The sequence below is a fragment of the Nannobrachium achirus genome (assembly GCF_963921795.1).
Source record: "Nannobrachium achirus genome assembly, chromosome: 19".
In the NCBI taxonomy this organism is placed as follows: domain Eukaryota; kingdom Metazoa; phylum Chordata; class Actinopteri; order Myctophiformes; family Myctophidae; genus Nannobrachium; species Nannobrachium achirus.
Genome location: NC_137826.1, coordinates 2,660,603 through 2,677,047, shown reverse-complemented (window position 1 = coordinate 2,677,047; position 16,445 = coordinate 2,660,603). Strand labels below are relative to the sequence as shown.

At 41.5% G+C, this 16,445-nt stretch overlaps 1 protein-coding gene across 1 annotated transcript in view; it reads left to right on the top strand.

The window, feature by feature from the left end:
- Positions 1–16,445, top strand: part of ncam1a (neural cell adhesion molecule 1a) — a gene marked incomplete at both ends in the record, with an annotated part of 537,183 nt that overhangs the window by 82,895 nt on the left and 437,843 nt on the right. The gene's annotated exons all lie outside the window — the stretch shown is intronic.

Sequence of the window (16,445 nt, the reverse complement as noted above, 5' to 3'; positions counted from 1 at the left end):
ATACACCAAGGTGCATTAAATTGTACATTTTGTTTAGATCCCTTTAGAATGATATACAAAACATAAAATATATAATTAGGTATGTATTTCTCTTTTAAAATGCCATACATTCATATACTGTATTATTTACACAGAGGTTCGGGCCTAGTCCCGATCAAAAAGTAATGTACATACTAATGATCACACCTCATTCGGTATTAGTTAATTATTGTATTTTTTTAAATATTATTTTAAATCCTTTTAGTTAGTGCACCACACATTATAATTTCCTTTTCAAAACTGTTCCACAATAGACTCGAATTAACTGTTATACGTCTTTGTTCTGCATTTGTTTTGGTAAACATCCAAACTCCTCTGAGTTCACATAGAGGTCTCTGGATACCGTCTGGAAGCTTCCTATTTCCAACATTTCTGCTTTGTATTTTTGATAGAGACAGTGAACAGAGAGACAGAGCGAGAGAGAGAGGGCATGCCAGCCATCAGGGGCGTCACAAGGGGTAGGAAAGTGGGACTGAGTTACTAGGGCCCAAGGTGGAGGGGCCCTAGTAACTTTAGCTATTGAAAAATAGCAGATCTACAAGCTCACAGCGCGGCACCGAGTGCCGCGCTGCGAGCTTGTAGATCTGCTATTTTTGAAAAGTCGTGAAAATGTGTGCAAATCTTTGAATATATATATTTTTTAAGCGAACATTTGTAACTCAAAATTTTGCTTCTGAGGTGTCCCTGGAACTAAATATTTTGAGATGGGGGTCCGTGGCTAAATACATATCATTTTGGGGGTCCTTCACATGAAAAAGTTTGAGCATCACTGACATGGAAACATAGGTTTCTTGCACACATTTTCACAATTTGTCAAAAATAGCAGATCTACAAGCTCGCAGCGCGGCACTCGGTGCCGCGCTGTGAGCTTGTATATCTGCTATTTTTCAATAGTTAACATTCATGGGGGGGCCGCAGTGAATCCTTGTACCCAGGGCCCAGAATTTGGTGTGACGCCCCTGCCAGCCATGCAGCACAGAGCCTTTGGTTGGATTTGAACCCGGGCTGGGTGACACATCTGACTTCTGAAGTCAATATTAGCATTATTTCAAACTTTTGCCTCAATCACGACAAAATAATTATAATTGCAGATCTACGAGCTCAAAACACGTTGCACGTCTTTGATATTTTTGCGTGCCACTATTGTACAAACAACAAAGTATGATACAGGGATCGAGCAGTTAACCATGAAGTAGTTTATCGACCAATCGAAGGTCAATGATGTTATCCTCATTTGCGCGGTATGTGCAAACTGCAAAAGTAGCCGAATTACAAGCTCAAAGCACGTCGCAACGTGGCCCGTTGTGAGCTTTTAGACTTTTAGAGCATCTATTTTCACCGAAGACATTTAGTGTCGAGCGAAAACAGGAGGGGGCCTAATATAGAGCACTGTGGTAGCCTACTGTAATGAGCTAGTTTAATTGAGATCTTTTTGGACAGTTTTTGCCTTTTTGCCTTTTTTCGATACATACCAGATTACGGATTATATCGTTTTTTCTAGATATATATTCATTTGGTACGTGGTCAAGCAGCTACACCAGCAGCTACATACTGTACTCTGGTGAACTTCAGTTCTGTATTGTTCTTCTTTCTCTGGGCATTTGGCTCATTGCCGCCCTATAAAGTGAAACTGTGGTATAAACACAACAACTCAGCCACAAAGGCTCTGTATCAGGCTTTTTCATTTGGTGCATTGCTGATGTCTCCCGTTCGCCTCTGCCAGCAGCGCCCGGCGACGACAGGGTGTTTGTCACGGCAGAGGCTGTTAAGGCATTTAGACCGAGAACGCATTATTACGTATTATTTTATGCTTTAACTATTCAAAAATAGCAGATATACAGGTAACATGTCCTTGGTTCGAACTCCCTTTGGTCCGACCACCTAAACCTAACCTTAACCCTAACCCCTAACCTCAGTAAAACTATGCCTAAACCTAACCCCAACCTCAGTAAAACTATTCCTAAACCTAACCCTAACCTCAGTAAAACTAACGCTGGTGAACGCTAACCTTTGTTTTCGGACAAACGGCAGTTCGAACCATGGGGCAGAGTCCCCGATATACAAGCTCGCTGCGAGTTTGTAGATCTGCTATTTTTAAAGTGTCTTCTAAATACTTCTATGTTTCTATATCAGTGGTGCTCAAACTCTTTTACGTCAAGGACCCCCAAAATGATATGTATTTGGCCACGGACCCCCATCTCAAAATATTTAGTTCCAGGGACCACCCCCAGAAGCACAATTTGAGTTAAAAATGTTTGCTTTAAAAATACATATATTCAAAGATTTGCACACAAACTTTCACGATTTTTCAAAAATAGCAGATCTACAAGCTCGCAGCGCGGCACTCGGTGCCGCGCTGTGAGCTTGTATATCTGCTATTTTTCAACAGTTAAAGCATGAAATAATGGTTAAAAAAGTTCTGACACAGATATGCGTACCCGGTCTGAACGGCTTAAAACAGAGGGCACCGAGGGCTTCCAGAGTGACACAGTGTTAAATGTGACAGGTGGTTTGGGGGGGGGGGGGGGGGGGATGTTATCGCATGGGCCCTTCAAATCTATTACTCTCTGCTTCATGACAGGTTACTGATGGGAATCACAACTATTTCCTGTCTTCATGCTCCCCCCGAAGGGAAATGCATTCTCGGTTGCCAAGAATACAGAGACCTTGCATGGCGCGTCGCCAATCTAGATAGCTATAGTGATTTTGCCACTTGTGCCACTGTCACAGGCTGTTTTGTTCCTCTGGCTGTTGAAACCACTAAATAGTGGAGATGGTATGTAGTTTGAAAAGCTCTTATTTTCGCCCAGGACTTTCCTCGGGTAATTTGTTCTCTGTTGTCATAGAGGGGGGCCTAAAAGCCATCCAGAGGAGCTATTGCCCACTTTAATCTGTCAGAAAAGCAAAGGTGTTTCTTTGCTCTCTAAACATTTAGGAAATTTGAAACGCCTGCCGTTTATTTTACCCGATGTTGTTCATTTCCTGGCCGCGCTGCGTGTGTCCAGAATACAAAGTCCTGACCCAGTACATACTAGAGTACGATTGGCTTGAGTAAACAGAACACGAGGGTCTGTGTTCTTGGGAGTACTCTCTGTTAAAACCCGTTGAGGCCTAGAATTATTGAATGCTTTAACCAGTGAAAAATAGCAGATATACAAGCTCACAGCGCGGCACCGAGTGCTGCTATTTTTGAAAAAGTCATGAAAATGTGTGCAAATGTTTGTATTTTCGAAGCGAACGTTTGTAACTCAAACTTTGCTTCTGGGTGGTCCCTGGAACTAGATATTTTGAGATGGGGGTCCGTGGCCAAATAAATATCATTTTGGGGGTCCTACACATGAAAAGGTTTGAGAACCACTGAATATAGTAGTCTCTCAAGAACAGGCTAACTGAGCTCCAGTTAAGTGAAAAGGACCTTTTCTTTGACGATGGCTAGCCAGATTGCTGACATAGAAACATTGGGTTTTTCCAAAAAATCTCAGAAGGATTCAAAAGACACTTATAGAATCGGGTCGAAATTCTAATTTTCACGGTTTTTCAAAAATAGCAGATCTACAAGCTCGCAGCGTGGCACTCGGTGCCGCGCTGTGAGCTTGTATATCTGCTGTTTTTCAATAGTTAAAGCATAAAATAACGATACACAATAATGTGTACCCGTTCTAAATGGGTTAAGGACTCGCGCAACGTGACACTCCATCGCGCCTGGCAATCACAAACTCACGCTCATTTCAGCGGTGTCAAGTTAACATCCAAAATATGATTGAGTTATTCAGGCATTTCTGTTGGACTCGTGTTATGCCGACGTCGAGTGTCTTACTTCATCGAGTAGCTCGTTTGACGCCTAAAATCAAATGGCATTGCATTGCAGTGCGAGCGAATGCACCGTTGATGATATGCACAGAAACGCAATGATGACCTTATTAGAGTAGCAGGTGCCTATAAGCAGTGGTGGAAAGTAACTTAATACATTTACTTAAGTACAGTACTTACAGTAAGTAAAAAAAAAAAGAGGTATTTGTACTTTACTTGAGTATTTCCAAATTCCAATCATTTTACTTTTATCCCACTGCATCTCGGATCCAAATATTGTACTTTTACTCCACTACATTTATTTGAGAACTTCAGTTACTAGCTTCTTTGTATATTGATTATTATTACAAACATACATTAACCGCTTCAACCCTATACATTTTGGCCATTTGAAAATGGCCAATCTACAAGCTCACAATGCGCCTCGATGGAACGCATTGTGAGCTTGTAGATCTGCTATTTGCGAGGCGTTGTGAGCTTGTAGATCTGCTATTTTCGGCAAAGAGTTTTGGTGTAGAGGGGAAAAAGAACAGACTAAGTACAGAGTAAAAGGTAATGACGGCTCAAGTGGTTAAATATCTGAAAACACAAATTGACATGAATCCAAAATACACTGTGGTGATTGTCCTGTTAAAAGATGAAACTATATGGAATCTATGAAAAGGTTGTGCTTCATCTCTCTCTCAACTAAGGGGTCCTTGGCCTTGAAGACCCCTGTTCTAAATGATTGTGTAATCTATCTATAAATGCATGGAATCTGTGTGTGTGTGTGTGTGTGTGTGTGTGTGTGTGTGTGTGTGTGTGTGTGTGTGTGTGTGTGTGTGTGTGTGTGTGTGTGTGTGTGTGTGTGAGTTTGTCCCATGCAAATGGGTGTGGCATGCATTCCCAACTCGCATTGTTCCATCGCTCCAGAGCAGGCCAGTTGCCCATTTATAAATAACATATTGATTGTAATATCTAGAGTTGTTAGCACTGCCTGTCTGTATCCTATAAATAACGTATTGATTGTACAGTAATATCCAGAGTTGTTAGTACTGTATGTCTGTATCCCTTTTATGCCCGTACTGTACATGGAGATCCCTGACATCATCAATAGTACTGACATCTGAGACAGGCCTCCCAGTTATACATAGTATATGTAATGGGAATATTATTGGCAGTGAGCACAATGGACGTTGCATAACCAGGGAAATCTCGCTCTTTCGACGAGTCATTCGTTCAGCTATGAGCGTCGGCAGGTTAGCTACTCATGTGCATCAGGGTTACTGAGGTTAGGGTTAGGTTTAGGCATAGAAGTTAACATTCACCCGCGTCGGCAGGTTAGCATTTCACCAGGTTAACATTCACCCGTGTCGAAAGAATGGACCGTCGGACAGATGCTATGTCGCAATATCAACAGGCTCCCGCAAAACCAAAGTTGCAAGCGTTGCCAATGGGCATCGCCCTAGTCTATAAATGAGAGTATGGAGGCAAAACAGCCAAATATATATTCTTTACAGAGGTGGTGCCATAGTTTTGTATTTTCTCCTTTAAGTGGGATGTGAGGGGTCAAACTAGGGGTTTTTAATTATTCTGAATCCATTGCAAACATTTGTTTTGCATGAAAAACATTCCTTGGGCTAAAAACTGACCCCAAAAGACTGTGAAAATCACTAAACCATCGTTTTGAGGGGCCATTTCTTGCCCAAGGAATGTTTTTCATGTAAAAACAAATGCTTGCAATGGATTCAGAATAATTAAAAACCCCTAGTTTGACCCCTCACATCCCACTTAAAGCAGATTTTTTGGGAGTCATTTTTTCCTTTATAGTGTAGTGTATAGTAAGTGAAGGTAGGTAGGTCGTTTTCAAAACTTCCCCTGATGGGATTCCTTGGGACTTCTTTTCCCTCACTAAGGACATATTGAGGATACAAAATCAGTTGAGTTTGCTACTATTGCAATTTGCTTTAGGTTTAGCCTAATTTTGGCCTAAAATTACTGGACTAAAAAGGCCCAACTGAAATACTGTACACTACTTTAATGACACGCCAAAATCAAATGATCATACTGTACGACTACAGCTGTGGCTGGGGGCCATTTGTGACCATTTTCACCCATAATGACTTGCCCAGTACAAGGATGCCAGGTTAAAAGTGCTTAATGCATTTAGAATCCAGATTTTATTAAAGGTTTTATTAAATTAGAGTACATTTGGATGGAAATTTAACCCATTTAGGCCTAGAATTAGAAGGATTCAAAAGACACTTATAGAATCGGGTCAAAATTCTAATGTTCACGACTTTTCAAAAATAGCAGATCTACGAGCTCGCAGCGCGGCACTCGGTGCCGCGCTGTGAGCTTGTATATCTGCTATTTTTCAATAGTTAAAGCATAAAATAATGATACACAAAATGTGTACCCGTTCTAAATGGGTTAAACCAAAATACACTTACCGGTAGATGGAATAAAAATACCTTTGCCTGTGGGCTTTACTGAACAGTCATGATGGAGACAGGAGATATGGGTCATCATAAAATAAAAAATAAAAATGAAATAAAGCACACTGAATGATGTTCGAGGTTGAACCCAGAGGCCCACCATATGGAAGACAGCAGTGGAGGTGGCTCAGGTCCCAGGGACGCATCTGTCTCTGGGTGTATTAACAGGTATCAGTCCATTACACCAGCCCATGCTCCTCTGATCATAACACACACTATAATTGCATTTTTCCCCTAATCCCAAATGAGGGCTTTAGGTCAGGATTATCCCTGTTTGTAACGTGGAGTACACTTGCAACACACATGTCATATTATAATACAGTTCTTGTCTGTCGCTTGTCTGTAATACTGATGCACTGGTTCTCAAGGGACCCCCAGATTAATATGTATATGGCTGCGAACCCCTCCCCCCCTGCACCATTTGAAAGGATTGCCAGGGGCCCCCATTAAGAGATTTGTCAATATCGTTCAAGAATAAAATAGAGTGTGTCAATAGTGCATGTTTTTAAGGGAAAAATCTATTATTATGGATATAAATAACTACACTGTGATTCTATAGCACATACATGGACATTATATTTCAACACACATGGACAAACCCACATCTTGACATGAACACAGACATTACACAAATGTATCGATAGACCAAGAGTAGCTATATGGAAAATTGCTAAATACAAGGCACAATTACTTTGTTTCCATACAATCAGTTATTTGCACTGCAAAACTATTCGATACGATTATCTGCATTGTAAAACGATACCGACACGACAAAGCCAAAACGGTACGATATCTGCTTTTGCATATCGATATAGTAGTTCATTGCAAATTAAAATCGATTTTTCTATTCAGTAACTATATCGTTACACCCCTACAGATTAGCGATACATCACTTGATTCTCTTGAGAAAGCGTGGCCTATTGTTAGGGTAGTCCTATTCAGAATGAGAGTTCTGCAGAGATGAGGTCTTGATGTGGGACCTGAATGTTACGTCGGCCATGTGTTCCCATGGCTGGACTTCGTCGGTTTTTACTTTTGGGCAGACTGAGAAAATAAGCTCTGAAATGTATTCCCACGTTTTGTTCAACAAGATAATCTCCACAAAGTGGTACACTTAACCTGACTTGTGAACCACACACAAGTGACTTACAGTAAGTAAAGAACTCGAAGTATATAATGTGTAAAAAAAAAAAGTACTTCAGTGCACAAGAGATTTGGGGCTGATCGGTCCAGTGGCTTGCAACATTAGCACCGCACACACACACACACACACACACACACACACACACACACACACACACACACACACACACACACACACACACACACACACACACGCACACACGCACGCACGCACGCACGCACGCACGCACGCACGTGCGCACGAGCACACACACACACACACACACACACACACACACACACACACACACTCGCGCGCGCGCGAGCACACACACACACACACACACACACACACACACACACACACACACACACACACACACACACACACACACACACACACACTAGACAGGCCATGGAAATGCGTGTTCAGGTGCAATTTATGGCTTTGAAGAAAATGTTAAACTCTTAGGCCTGTCAGAAGCATAGACCTTATTTCCTGCATGAATCAAGAAGACGCCATGGTTAAAGAATCACTGGAAGTCTGACGAGGGAACCCACTGCAGACTCACTTTGGGCTTTTTAGGACTGCAGCACCATCTCTGTGGAACTAATATCAAAGATTGGCACGGACCAAAATGTTGCAAACGTAATTACTGACTTCATTTGTCATTCCCTTTCCTACTGTACAAAAAAGGAACTACCTTGAGAAAACGTGTTTTTTTCCCCCCCTTCCAGACAGCGTACAGTATGTAATTTATCAGCCTCCTTAACACATTACAGTACAATGACTCAAGTATATATATATATTGTGGTTGTCAGGGTTGCAGAATTCAACATCTTTTCGGTGTTGCTTTTTTGTCTTAATTCCAAGAATGTGTTTCCAGTAAGATTCAGCCCACTTCTTCTATAAATAAATTCAAATAGTGATTTAAATCGGTGCTGTGGCGTCAGTTCAGAAAAAGGTACGGCAACATGATTGGTGTCTTGCACGCGCGCCAAGACACCAGTCATGTTGCCATACCTTAGTAACAACTAAGTACATTTTATTTTTCCCCCCGTTTCTACGGTTTCTTGGGCTGGATATGGCAGCCTGGAACGGTTATTCAAGTGCAGCTAAACTTGGCATGTTAGTTAACGTGCCACAATTAGCAATAATGCATTGCACCTGTGCAGCTGACCTGCGGAACTTGGGAATATACCATTTCGTCAAGATGGGGAGAATACAAGTGTGGAGAATATAATGATAATACCTTGTTAAAGTGACCATTTTGTAAAATTTTGCATTTGTAGTTTGTTTTACTGTAATTTAACAACATAATAACCAGCACAGATAGACAAAGAGACATTCATGGATTTATATTTAAAAGTAACTTTTATTTTCCCCCCTGGACCCAGGGTATGGCAGCTGCACACCCCTGCCATACCCAAATGACGCCCCTGAATAGGTGGTTCTCAAAGTCATGATGGACAGACAGTTAGCAGGGCCATCTTTACATATCGCATTACAAGGCACTGCGGGCCAGCCTGATGCACTAAGACGCTGACAATGAATGGATGTAACGGCAAATGGCTGAGTGGAGATCCATAATCGGTACCCTTTAAATGTTGTCAGTTAACTATTGGAGAGCCATCAATAATTAACGCTAAGCCATGTGCTGCCTTAATAGGACCCTAGCTCTCCCTCCCAGAAGATGGATGCGGGCTGTCAGGCTGACACTTCTTCTTCACGGCCTCGTACAGATTTAAAACGACGTGATCTATGCCTCTTCGTATTCGACCAGAAACGGACCGCACTCTCATGGGACTTTATATCAATATCCAAAGCCCCTTTTCATCTGGTATTGGCTGAATAGCTCTCTACCCCCCCCCCCCCCCATCTCTTACCCCGCGCTTCCTCCTTTCCAGCTCCAATCACTGGATGATTCAGACATTCTTTCCCCCCTCGTAACAACACCGTACTTACATGTCACATTCGGTGTAGCGGAGTACCTGTCACCCCCGCTCAGGGTGTATGTTACATTACCTGCTGGAAATGTGTTGAGCTCAGAGCTGCTAACAATACCGCTTTGTGTCTCAGCAGAGTATGGGTGCGTCTGTGATGTGCACACGGCCCCGTCGTCTGTCTATTTGCATTCTAAAGGCCCTTTTCAACTGCATCTTTAGCACCACACTACACGACACTACTGTACACCGCACCACATAAAAATATCTATATTTTCCATTACATACCAGTAAGACTCCCTAATCGGGAGATAAGCGACCGTTGGTCGCTTATCTCCTGTCACACTGCTGACATCAGTATGACATCACACCGTACACAAATGACCCTTATATAAGACCGGCATTATCTACCGACAGATTAGTAACAAGATGTCAAAATGGTTGAAGGTTGAATCTCCAGATATGGAGATAACCAACACATCCCTCCATATATGGAGATAACCGACGAATCTCACTAAGTCTGACCTCACAAGCCCCATATTTGGACACGAACAACATATAACTCCATATATAGAGACATAGCTGCTGACATCAGTATGACATCACACTGCTGACATCAGTATGACATCACACCGTACACAAATGACCCTTATATAAGACCGGCATTATCTACCGACAGATTAGATGCAAGCAGGATCTCGACTCTGACACAACTCATCGGCTCATAAGCTGGTTCTCCCTCCATATATGGAGATAACCGACGAATCTCACTAAGTCTGACCTCACAAGCCCCATATTTGGACACGAACAACATATAACTCCATATATAGAGACATAGCTGCTGACATCAGTATGAAATCACACTGCTGACATCAGTATGACATCACACCGTACACAAATGACCCTGACGGCACACACCAAGCAGTGTGATGTCATACTGATGCGGAGATATGAGCAGGGCAAAGGTGTGACGTGTGACGTGTGACCGACGGACGGACGGACGGACGGACGGCCGGTGGAGGTTTTGATACTAAACTGCGACCTGACGGTCGCAAAAAGTACCCAAAAACAAATTGACCCTTTTAACTGTGATTATGATACAATATACATTTGTATAATAACTATCCTAAATACACTATAATAGATTATAACTGTGATTATAATACACTATAAAGTATTAATGTACCAGTAAGACTCCCTAATCGGGAGATAAGCGACCGTAGGTCACTTATCTCCACAAATAGGGCAAAAATGTGTTTTGCCAAAATCTTCCTGATCCATGTTGATGACATGAGTGAAGACATACTGTGTAGTGATTTTCGTGATTTTAGGGCAAAATCTGTAGGAGCAGTGTCCAAAAATGTGTTTTTAAAAATCGGCCTGGAGGTGGCGCTATATGGGAGAGATTCATGTTGATGGGATGAGTGTAGAGTGGGGTATATGGAGGCTGTTCACTGCATCGCACTTGATAACCTATTTTGATCAGCAAAGCGGGCTCTCGTGGCGCGGTTCAAACTCTCACTCCTTTGCCACCTGTGTGCGGTTGCCTGTGTAAATAGGATCTTTCGTTTTTGGTGAGCACACACGTTTTAGCAGCTTGGTTAATACCACTGAGTCCTTCTTGGGTCTGATGATGAGTTCGGCAGGCCAGGATGTTGAGAGTGGAGTTACCGAATAGAAGAAGAAAAAAAAAAAAACACCAAGATTCCTCAAGCGCTAAGGTAATCCTTTGATTCATTCCATTAACCCATTTAGAACGGGTACACATTATTGTATGTCATTATTTTATGCTTTAACTATTGAAAAATATAGATATACAAGCTCGCAGCGCGGCACCGAGTGCCGCGCTGCGAGCTTGTAGATCTGCTATTTTTGAAAAATCGTGAACATTTGAATTTTGACCCGATTCTATAAGTGTCTTTTGAATCCTTCTAAGGTTTTTTGGAAACAACCTATGTTTCTATGTCAGCAATCTGGCCAGCCATCGTCAAAGAAAAGGTCCTTTTCACTTAACTGGAGCTCAGTTAGTCTGTTCTTGAGAGACTACTATGTCAGTGGTTCTCAAACCTTTTCATGTGAAGGACCCCCATCTCAAAATATTTAGTCCCAGGGACCACCCAGAAGCAACATTTGAGTTACAAACGTTCGCTTTAAAAAGGATTTGCACACATTTTCACCACTTTTTCAAAAATAGCAGATCTACAAGAGCTTGCATATCTGCTATTTTTTCACTGGTTAAAGCATTCAATAATTCTAGGCCTAAATGGGGTAATGCTAGCTGCGAAATGCACGTGGCGTACGTCCATCCCGCTGAAAAGAGGGGTCATTCTTGGACTCTGATTTCACTCACCCGCCATTATCATCTCTCCAGGAGGAGGATCATCATATCTACCAGGTTTCAGGGAAAGCGGTGCGTCAGTCATTTTGCTCACTGACGCAGGCAGGCACAGGCAGGAGACGGGAGTGATTACAATAGCCTTCCACACATTGCTGTGGGCAGGGTACAAAACACCAGCATTAGTGGGGGCTTTCTCTTTAGCTTTCGAGGCAAAATGAGCCGCCTGTTCTGGTCTAGACAGTAATATCCGCGAGTTACTTAATCAGACCACAACAAAATGAAATACCTGCACTCAGCCCGCGATGCATTTCACATGCTTCATCTGATTACGGTTGCTCTTTCAGAGTACAGATGGATGTTATCTAATTACCATAATACATTTCAGAGGGTTGAAGTGGTGAAAAATAAGAGTTATTAGCTCAGGTTTCACACAAAGCCCTTTTCTAATGAGCCATAGCGACTGGAAACCACACCTTTTTCTTCCCCGTTCTAGCTAACACGTTTGGGGCATGTTGTAAACACCCTCTGAGGTGGTTGAATAGACTTTACACTTTAGCTTTTTGATTTTATTATTTGCTGATGTTTCGTACAGTGCGTCAGCGATTCCCAAACTTTTTCCATGCCAAGAATACATTAATGAATAGCGAAAATAGACGCTCTACATGTATGTACAGTATGATGTATTAGGGCATTAACGACTTGTGATTTTTGCAAGTCGAGTAGTAAAAAGTTGAGTTGAAGTCGACTTTAGTGTTTGATGACGTCGTCACACCATGCGCAAACGGGGGGACAGAACCCGAAACCCCGTGCTCAATTACATTGGAAAAACAGTTGGAAAGGGTGAGAATAATTCTGTCCTTGACAGTAAGCAATGCTACTGTTTGAATGGTGTACACACGCACACATAGAGCAAACAATAATGATGAAAAAATACATTTTTATTTTGTTTAAAAAAAATCTACTTTCGACTTTCCCTGGGGGGAGTCGACTTGTGTAATGAAGTCGACTGAGTTGACTTGTCGACTTTTTGGTTAATGCCCTATGATGTATTACATTGTAACTCTGATATTTATTTATTTATTTGTGGGCATGTCCATACTGACATGCCCCAAAATAGGGAGGACAGGTTGAACGTGGTTAAACTGGCACTATAATCTTATGAATTCCTTTTTCTCCTTTGTAGATAGATACCTTTATTATCCCAAGGGGGATAATAATAGTGCTTTGTGTTTGTTGTTAGTATTAATTGTGTTATTTGTTCATGCTGTGATGATGAATTGAATACATGCGTGGACCCCAATGGAAATAAGGATTTACAGTAGTTCTAAATTCATGATGGAAAATATGAACTAACAAAAGCAATTACAGCAACATCCAAAATGAGTTTATGTTAAAGTTGAAACTGACAAACCTGTCAATTGTTGCAGTTTATGTGAATATACATGAACACTGTGATATAAAACATACACTAATCCACTGTAGCCCTATTTTATACCTTGGCTATTTGAAAATCTGCTATTTTCAAACATTTTATACTTTTACTTTTGGTACTTTAGTCCCCGGGACTTGTTTTTTCTTTTTTTGTGTTCATCCTTTTAGCCTAAAATGTCTGAATTGAATTTGAATGAGGTCATTCGTTTGTTTACGTGTCATTTTGTATGATTTAATTTATTTATTTTCATTTCCCTCTCTAGCTCCTTTCCAGTTGGCCTCCCCGTGAGGCCACGGCCCCCGCTTAGAAAACCTGCCTGCTGTAATCAGGCTTTTTTCACCAGAACAAGTAGCAAATCACATCCCAGTGTTTACCTTCTTTGATCATTTTACAATTAAACCCATTCAGAACGGGGTACACATTATTGTGTATCATTATTTTATGCTTTAGCTATTGAAAAATAGCAGATATACAAGCTCACAGCGCGGCACCGAGTGCCGCGCTGCGATCTTGTAGATCTGCTATTTTTGAAAGATTGTGAAAATTTGAATTTTGACTATTCTACGATTCTATAAGTGTCTTTTGAATCCTTCTAAGGTTTTTTGGAAAAACCCTATGTTTCTATGTCAGCAATCTGGCCAGCCATCGTCAAAGAAAAGGTCCTTTTCACTTCAACTGGAGCTCAGTTAGTCTGTTCTTGAGAGACTACTATGCCAGTGGTTCTCAAACCTTTTCATGTCAAGGACCCCCAAAATGATATGTATTTGGCCACGGACCCGCATCTCAAAATATTTCGTTCCAGGGACCACACAGAAGCAACATTTGAGTTACAAACGTTCGCTTTGAAAATACACATATTCAAAGATTTGCACACATTTTCACGACTTAAAAAAAAAATAGCAGATCTACAAGCTCACAGCGCGGCACTCGGTGCCGCGCTGTGAGCTTGTATATCTGCTATTTTTCACCGGTTAAAGCATTCAATAATCCTAGGCCTAAATGGGTTAATTGCCAGGAGCAGCGCCATCAAAATTACTATTTTCACAAGTATAATTACTCATGCGCCATCACAGCAACAGCGTGATCACCATAACAAACGGCTGACTGTGGGCGATGGGGAGTAGGTAGTATCTTGGTAAAATAGCCTTCTGAGAGTGGGATCTGTGAAAATCTAACTAATCTATTAATTGATTAGGAAAATAATATATTGATAATCGATCATTTTATTAAATGATCAATTAATAACCAATCCCTATTTTGGGATATTTTATATATCTTATATATTTTTTTATGCATTGACTATCTTCACTATTTTGGCATGTCACTGTTGTGAGATGAGCTGTATTCGATTTGTTGATATATACATAAAAAAAAACATTTGATCAATTGGAAAAGTAATCAAAAAATAATAAGTAAGAATATTATTGATAATTGCAATCGTATATTAGTGTGAGGAGCCTGGCATTCCTGTTGATAAACATGGGACTTCCAGTTTACTGTACTGCATGTGTGGATGAAAATAAATGTGGGGTGGCGTCTACTGAGGATGGGACGATACGCAATATTATCGTTTATCGTGATAAAAAACACTCACGATAATCGTATCGTGGAGATTTAATTCATCGTGATATGGTCCTCCGTCATCAATTCACCTTTTGCTGCATATCCAGTAGCACTTAAACCCTCTATAATTGGTAAAAGGTACTTAACACATCGGGTGCCCATGTGGTGTCTACAAGTAAATTTCTTTGATGTCGCTGGAGGCCCACGACGCGTTTGACGCGTTGTACAGTAAACTATACTGTACTGTAGCTACTGCACTTGGCTACCGCGGTGATGAAGCAAACTCCATTTCCCAACATGCAGCGCGCAATTACGTCATCCGGACGCGCTGTGTGTCTCGTTGACTTCCTGTTTATCGGCTGCACAGAAATGCTGTTCTCTCCTAATCTAGCTTTTAAATCACTTTCATTTCAAAACGGCAGCCTCTTCTACCGGCCGTCACACAAACAATGTGGCTCAGAATTGATAAAAAACGGTCCTGACTGAAAGAGAAGATTTTCGCGAAATAAACAGGACATACTCCGATTACATTTACTCTGATTACTTTTCTCGCCAGTACTCTCGCCGGTAGGTAAAATGACGCGTTGCCATGGGCACCAGCAACACACACACGTCATACATCCGGGCACTCGATGTGTTAAAATAAACATACTTGATACAGTCTTTTTTTTTCACTCTCTATCAAATGTCTTTGCCAAAAAATAGCCGATCTACAAGCTCACAACGCGTTGCAATGCGATGCGTTGTGAGCTTGTAGATCGGCTATTTTTTGGCAAATGTTGATTAATCGCGATAATATCGTAAATCGCAAATTTCTTGTGTCACAATAATCGTGATATGAAATGTTCATATCGTCCCATCCCTCGCGTCTACTCCGCAGCATCAATACAGGCAGCTACTGTATCTTGTCAGGTGAACACCAAGCCGTGTCTCGACTATGAACTTGAGTAATGAAAGCGTCAAAGTGCTTTTTAATGTATTCCATGACGGGGATTCTCACCGCGAGAGGCTTGTTCCAAATGTAAGAAAAGAAATGTGTTTTCCCTGCATATATATATCCCCCCCACTGCTTCCATTGCTCAGCCACGGCTAAATAAATATCCTCCAATGTGCAGAGAGATGGAGAGTAATGCACCCGGGGTTTTATCTTGCGGAACGCGACCCGAGGCGTCTTGCTTTGGGGCGAGCCAGAATATGCATCAGAGAAGAGCGATGGGGTCGTCATTCGGCGTGCGGGAGCATAAAGAGGCCAAAAGTGAGCATAGGGTGCGATATGGTGATAGATATCGTTGAGACGATACAATGTCTCCACGATATGCCTTTTCAGAGATATCGTATCCTGATACAATTAGGGAGCCTCAAAATTCATTGCAGAATTCATTAAAACCAGCATTTTGATCCAGATCTGAATCAGTAGTTCTCGAACTTTAAAATGTCAAGATCTCCCCTTAACTCTGACAGTATACAAATGAAACCAAATGAACCCGTAAGGGTCCATTTGGCTGGTTCTACAGACAGGGATCTCCATGTATGGGCATAAAGGCATAAAAGGATTGTATGTATGATGTCAGATGTCATAGACGTCATAGGACTTTCACATAACTAATAACTGAAGCATGTTTGGGATCGCACAGCATATCTTCATACAGTACATGGATCTCCATATATGGGTACCTGGTACCAGGGGTCTCCATATATGGGTAACTGGTCCGATATACAT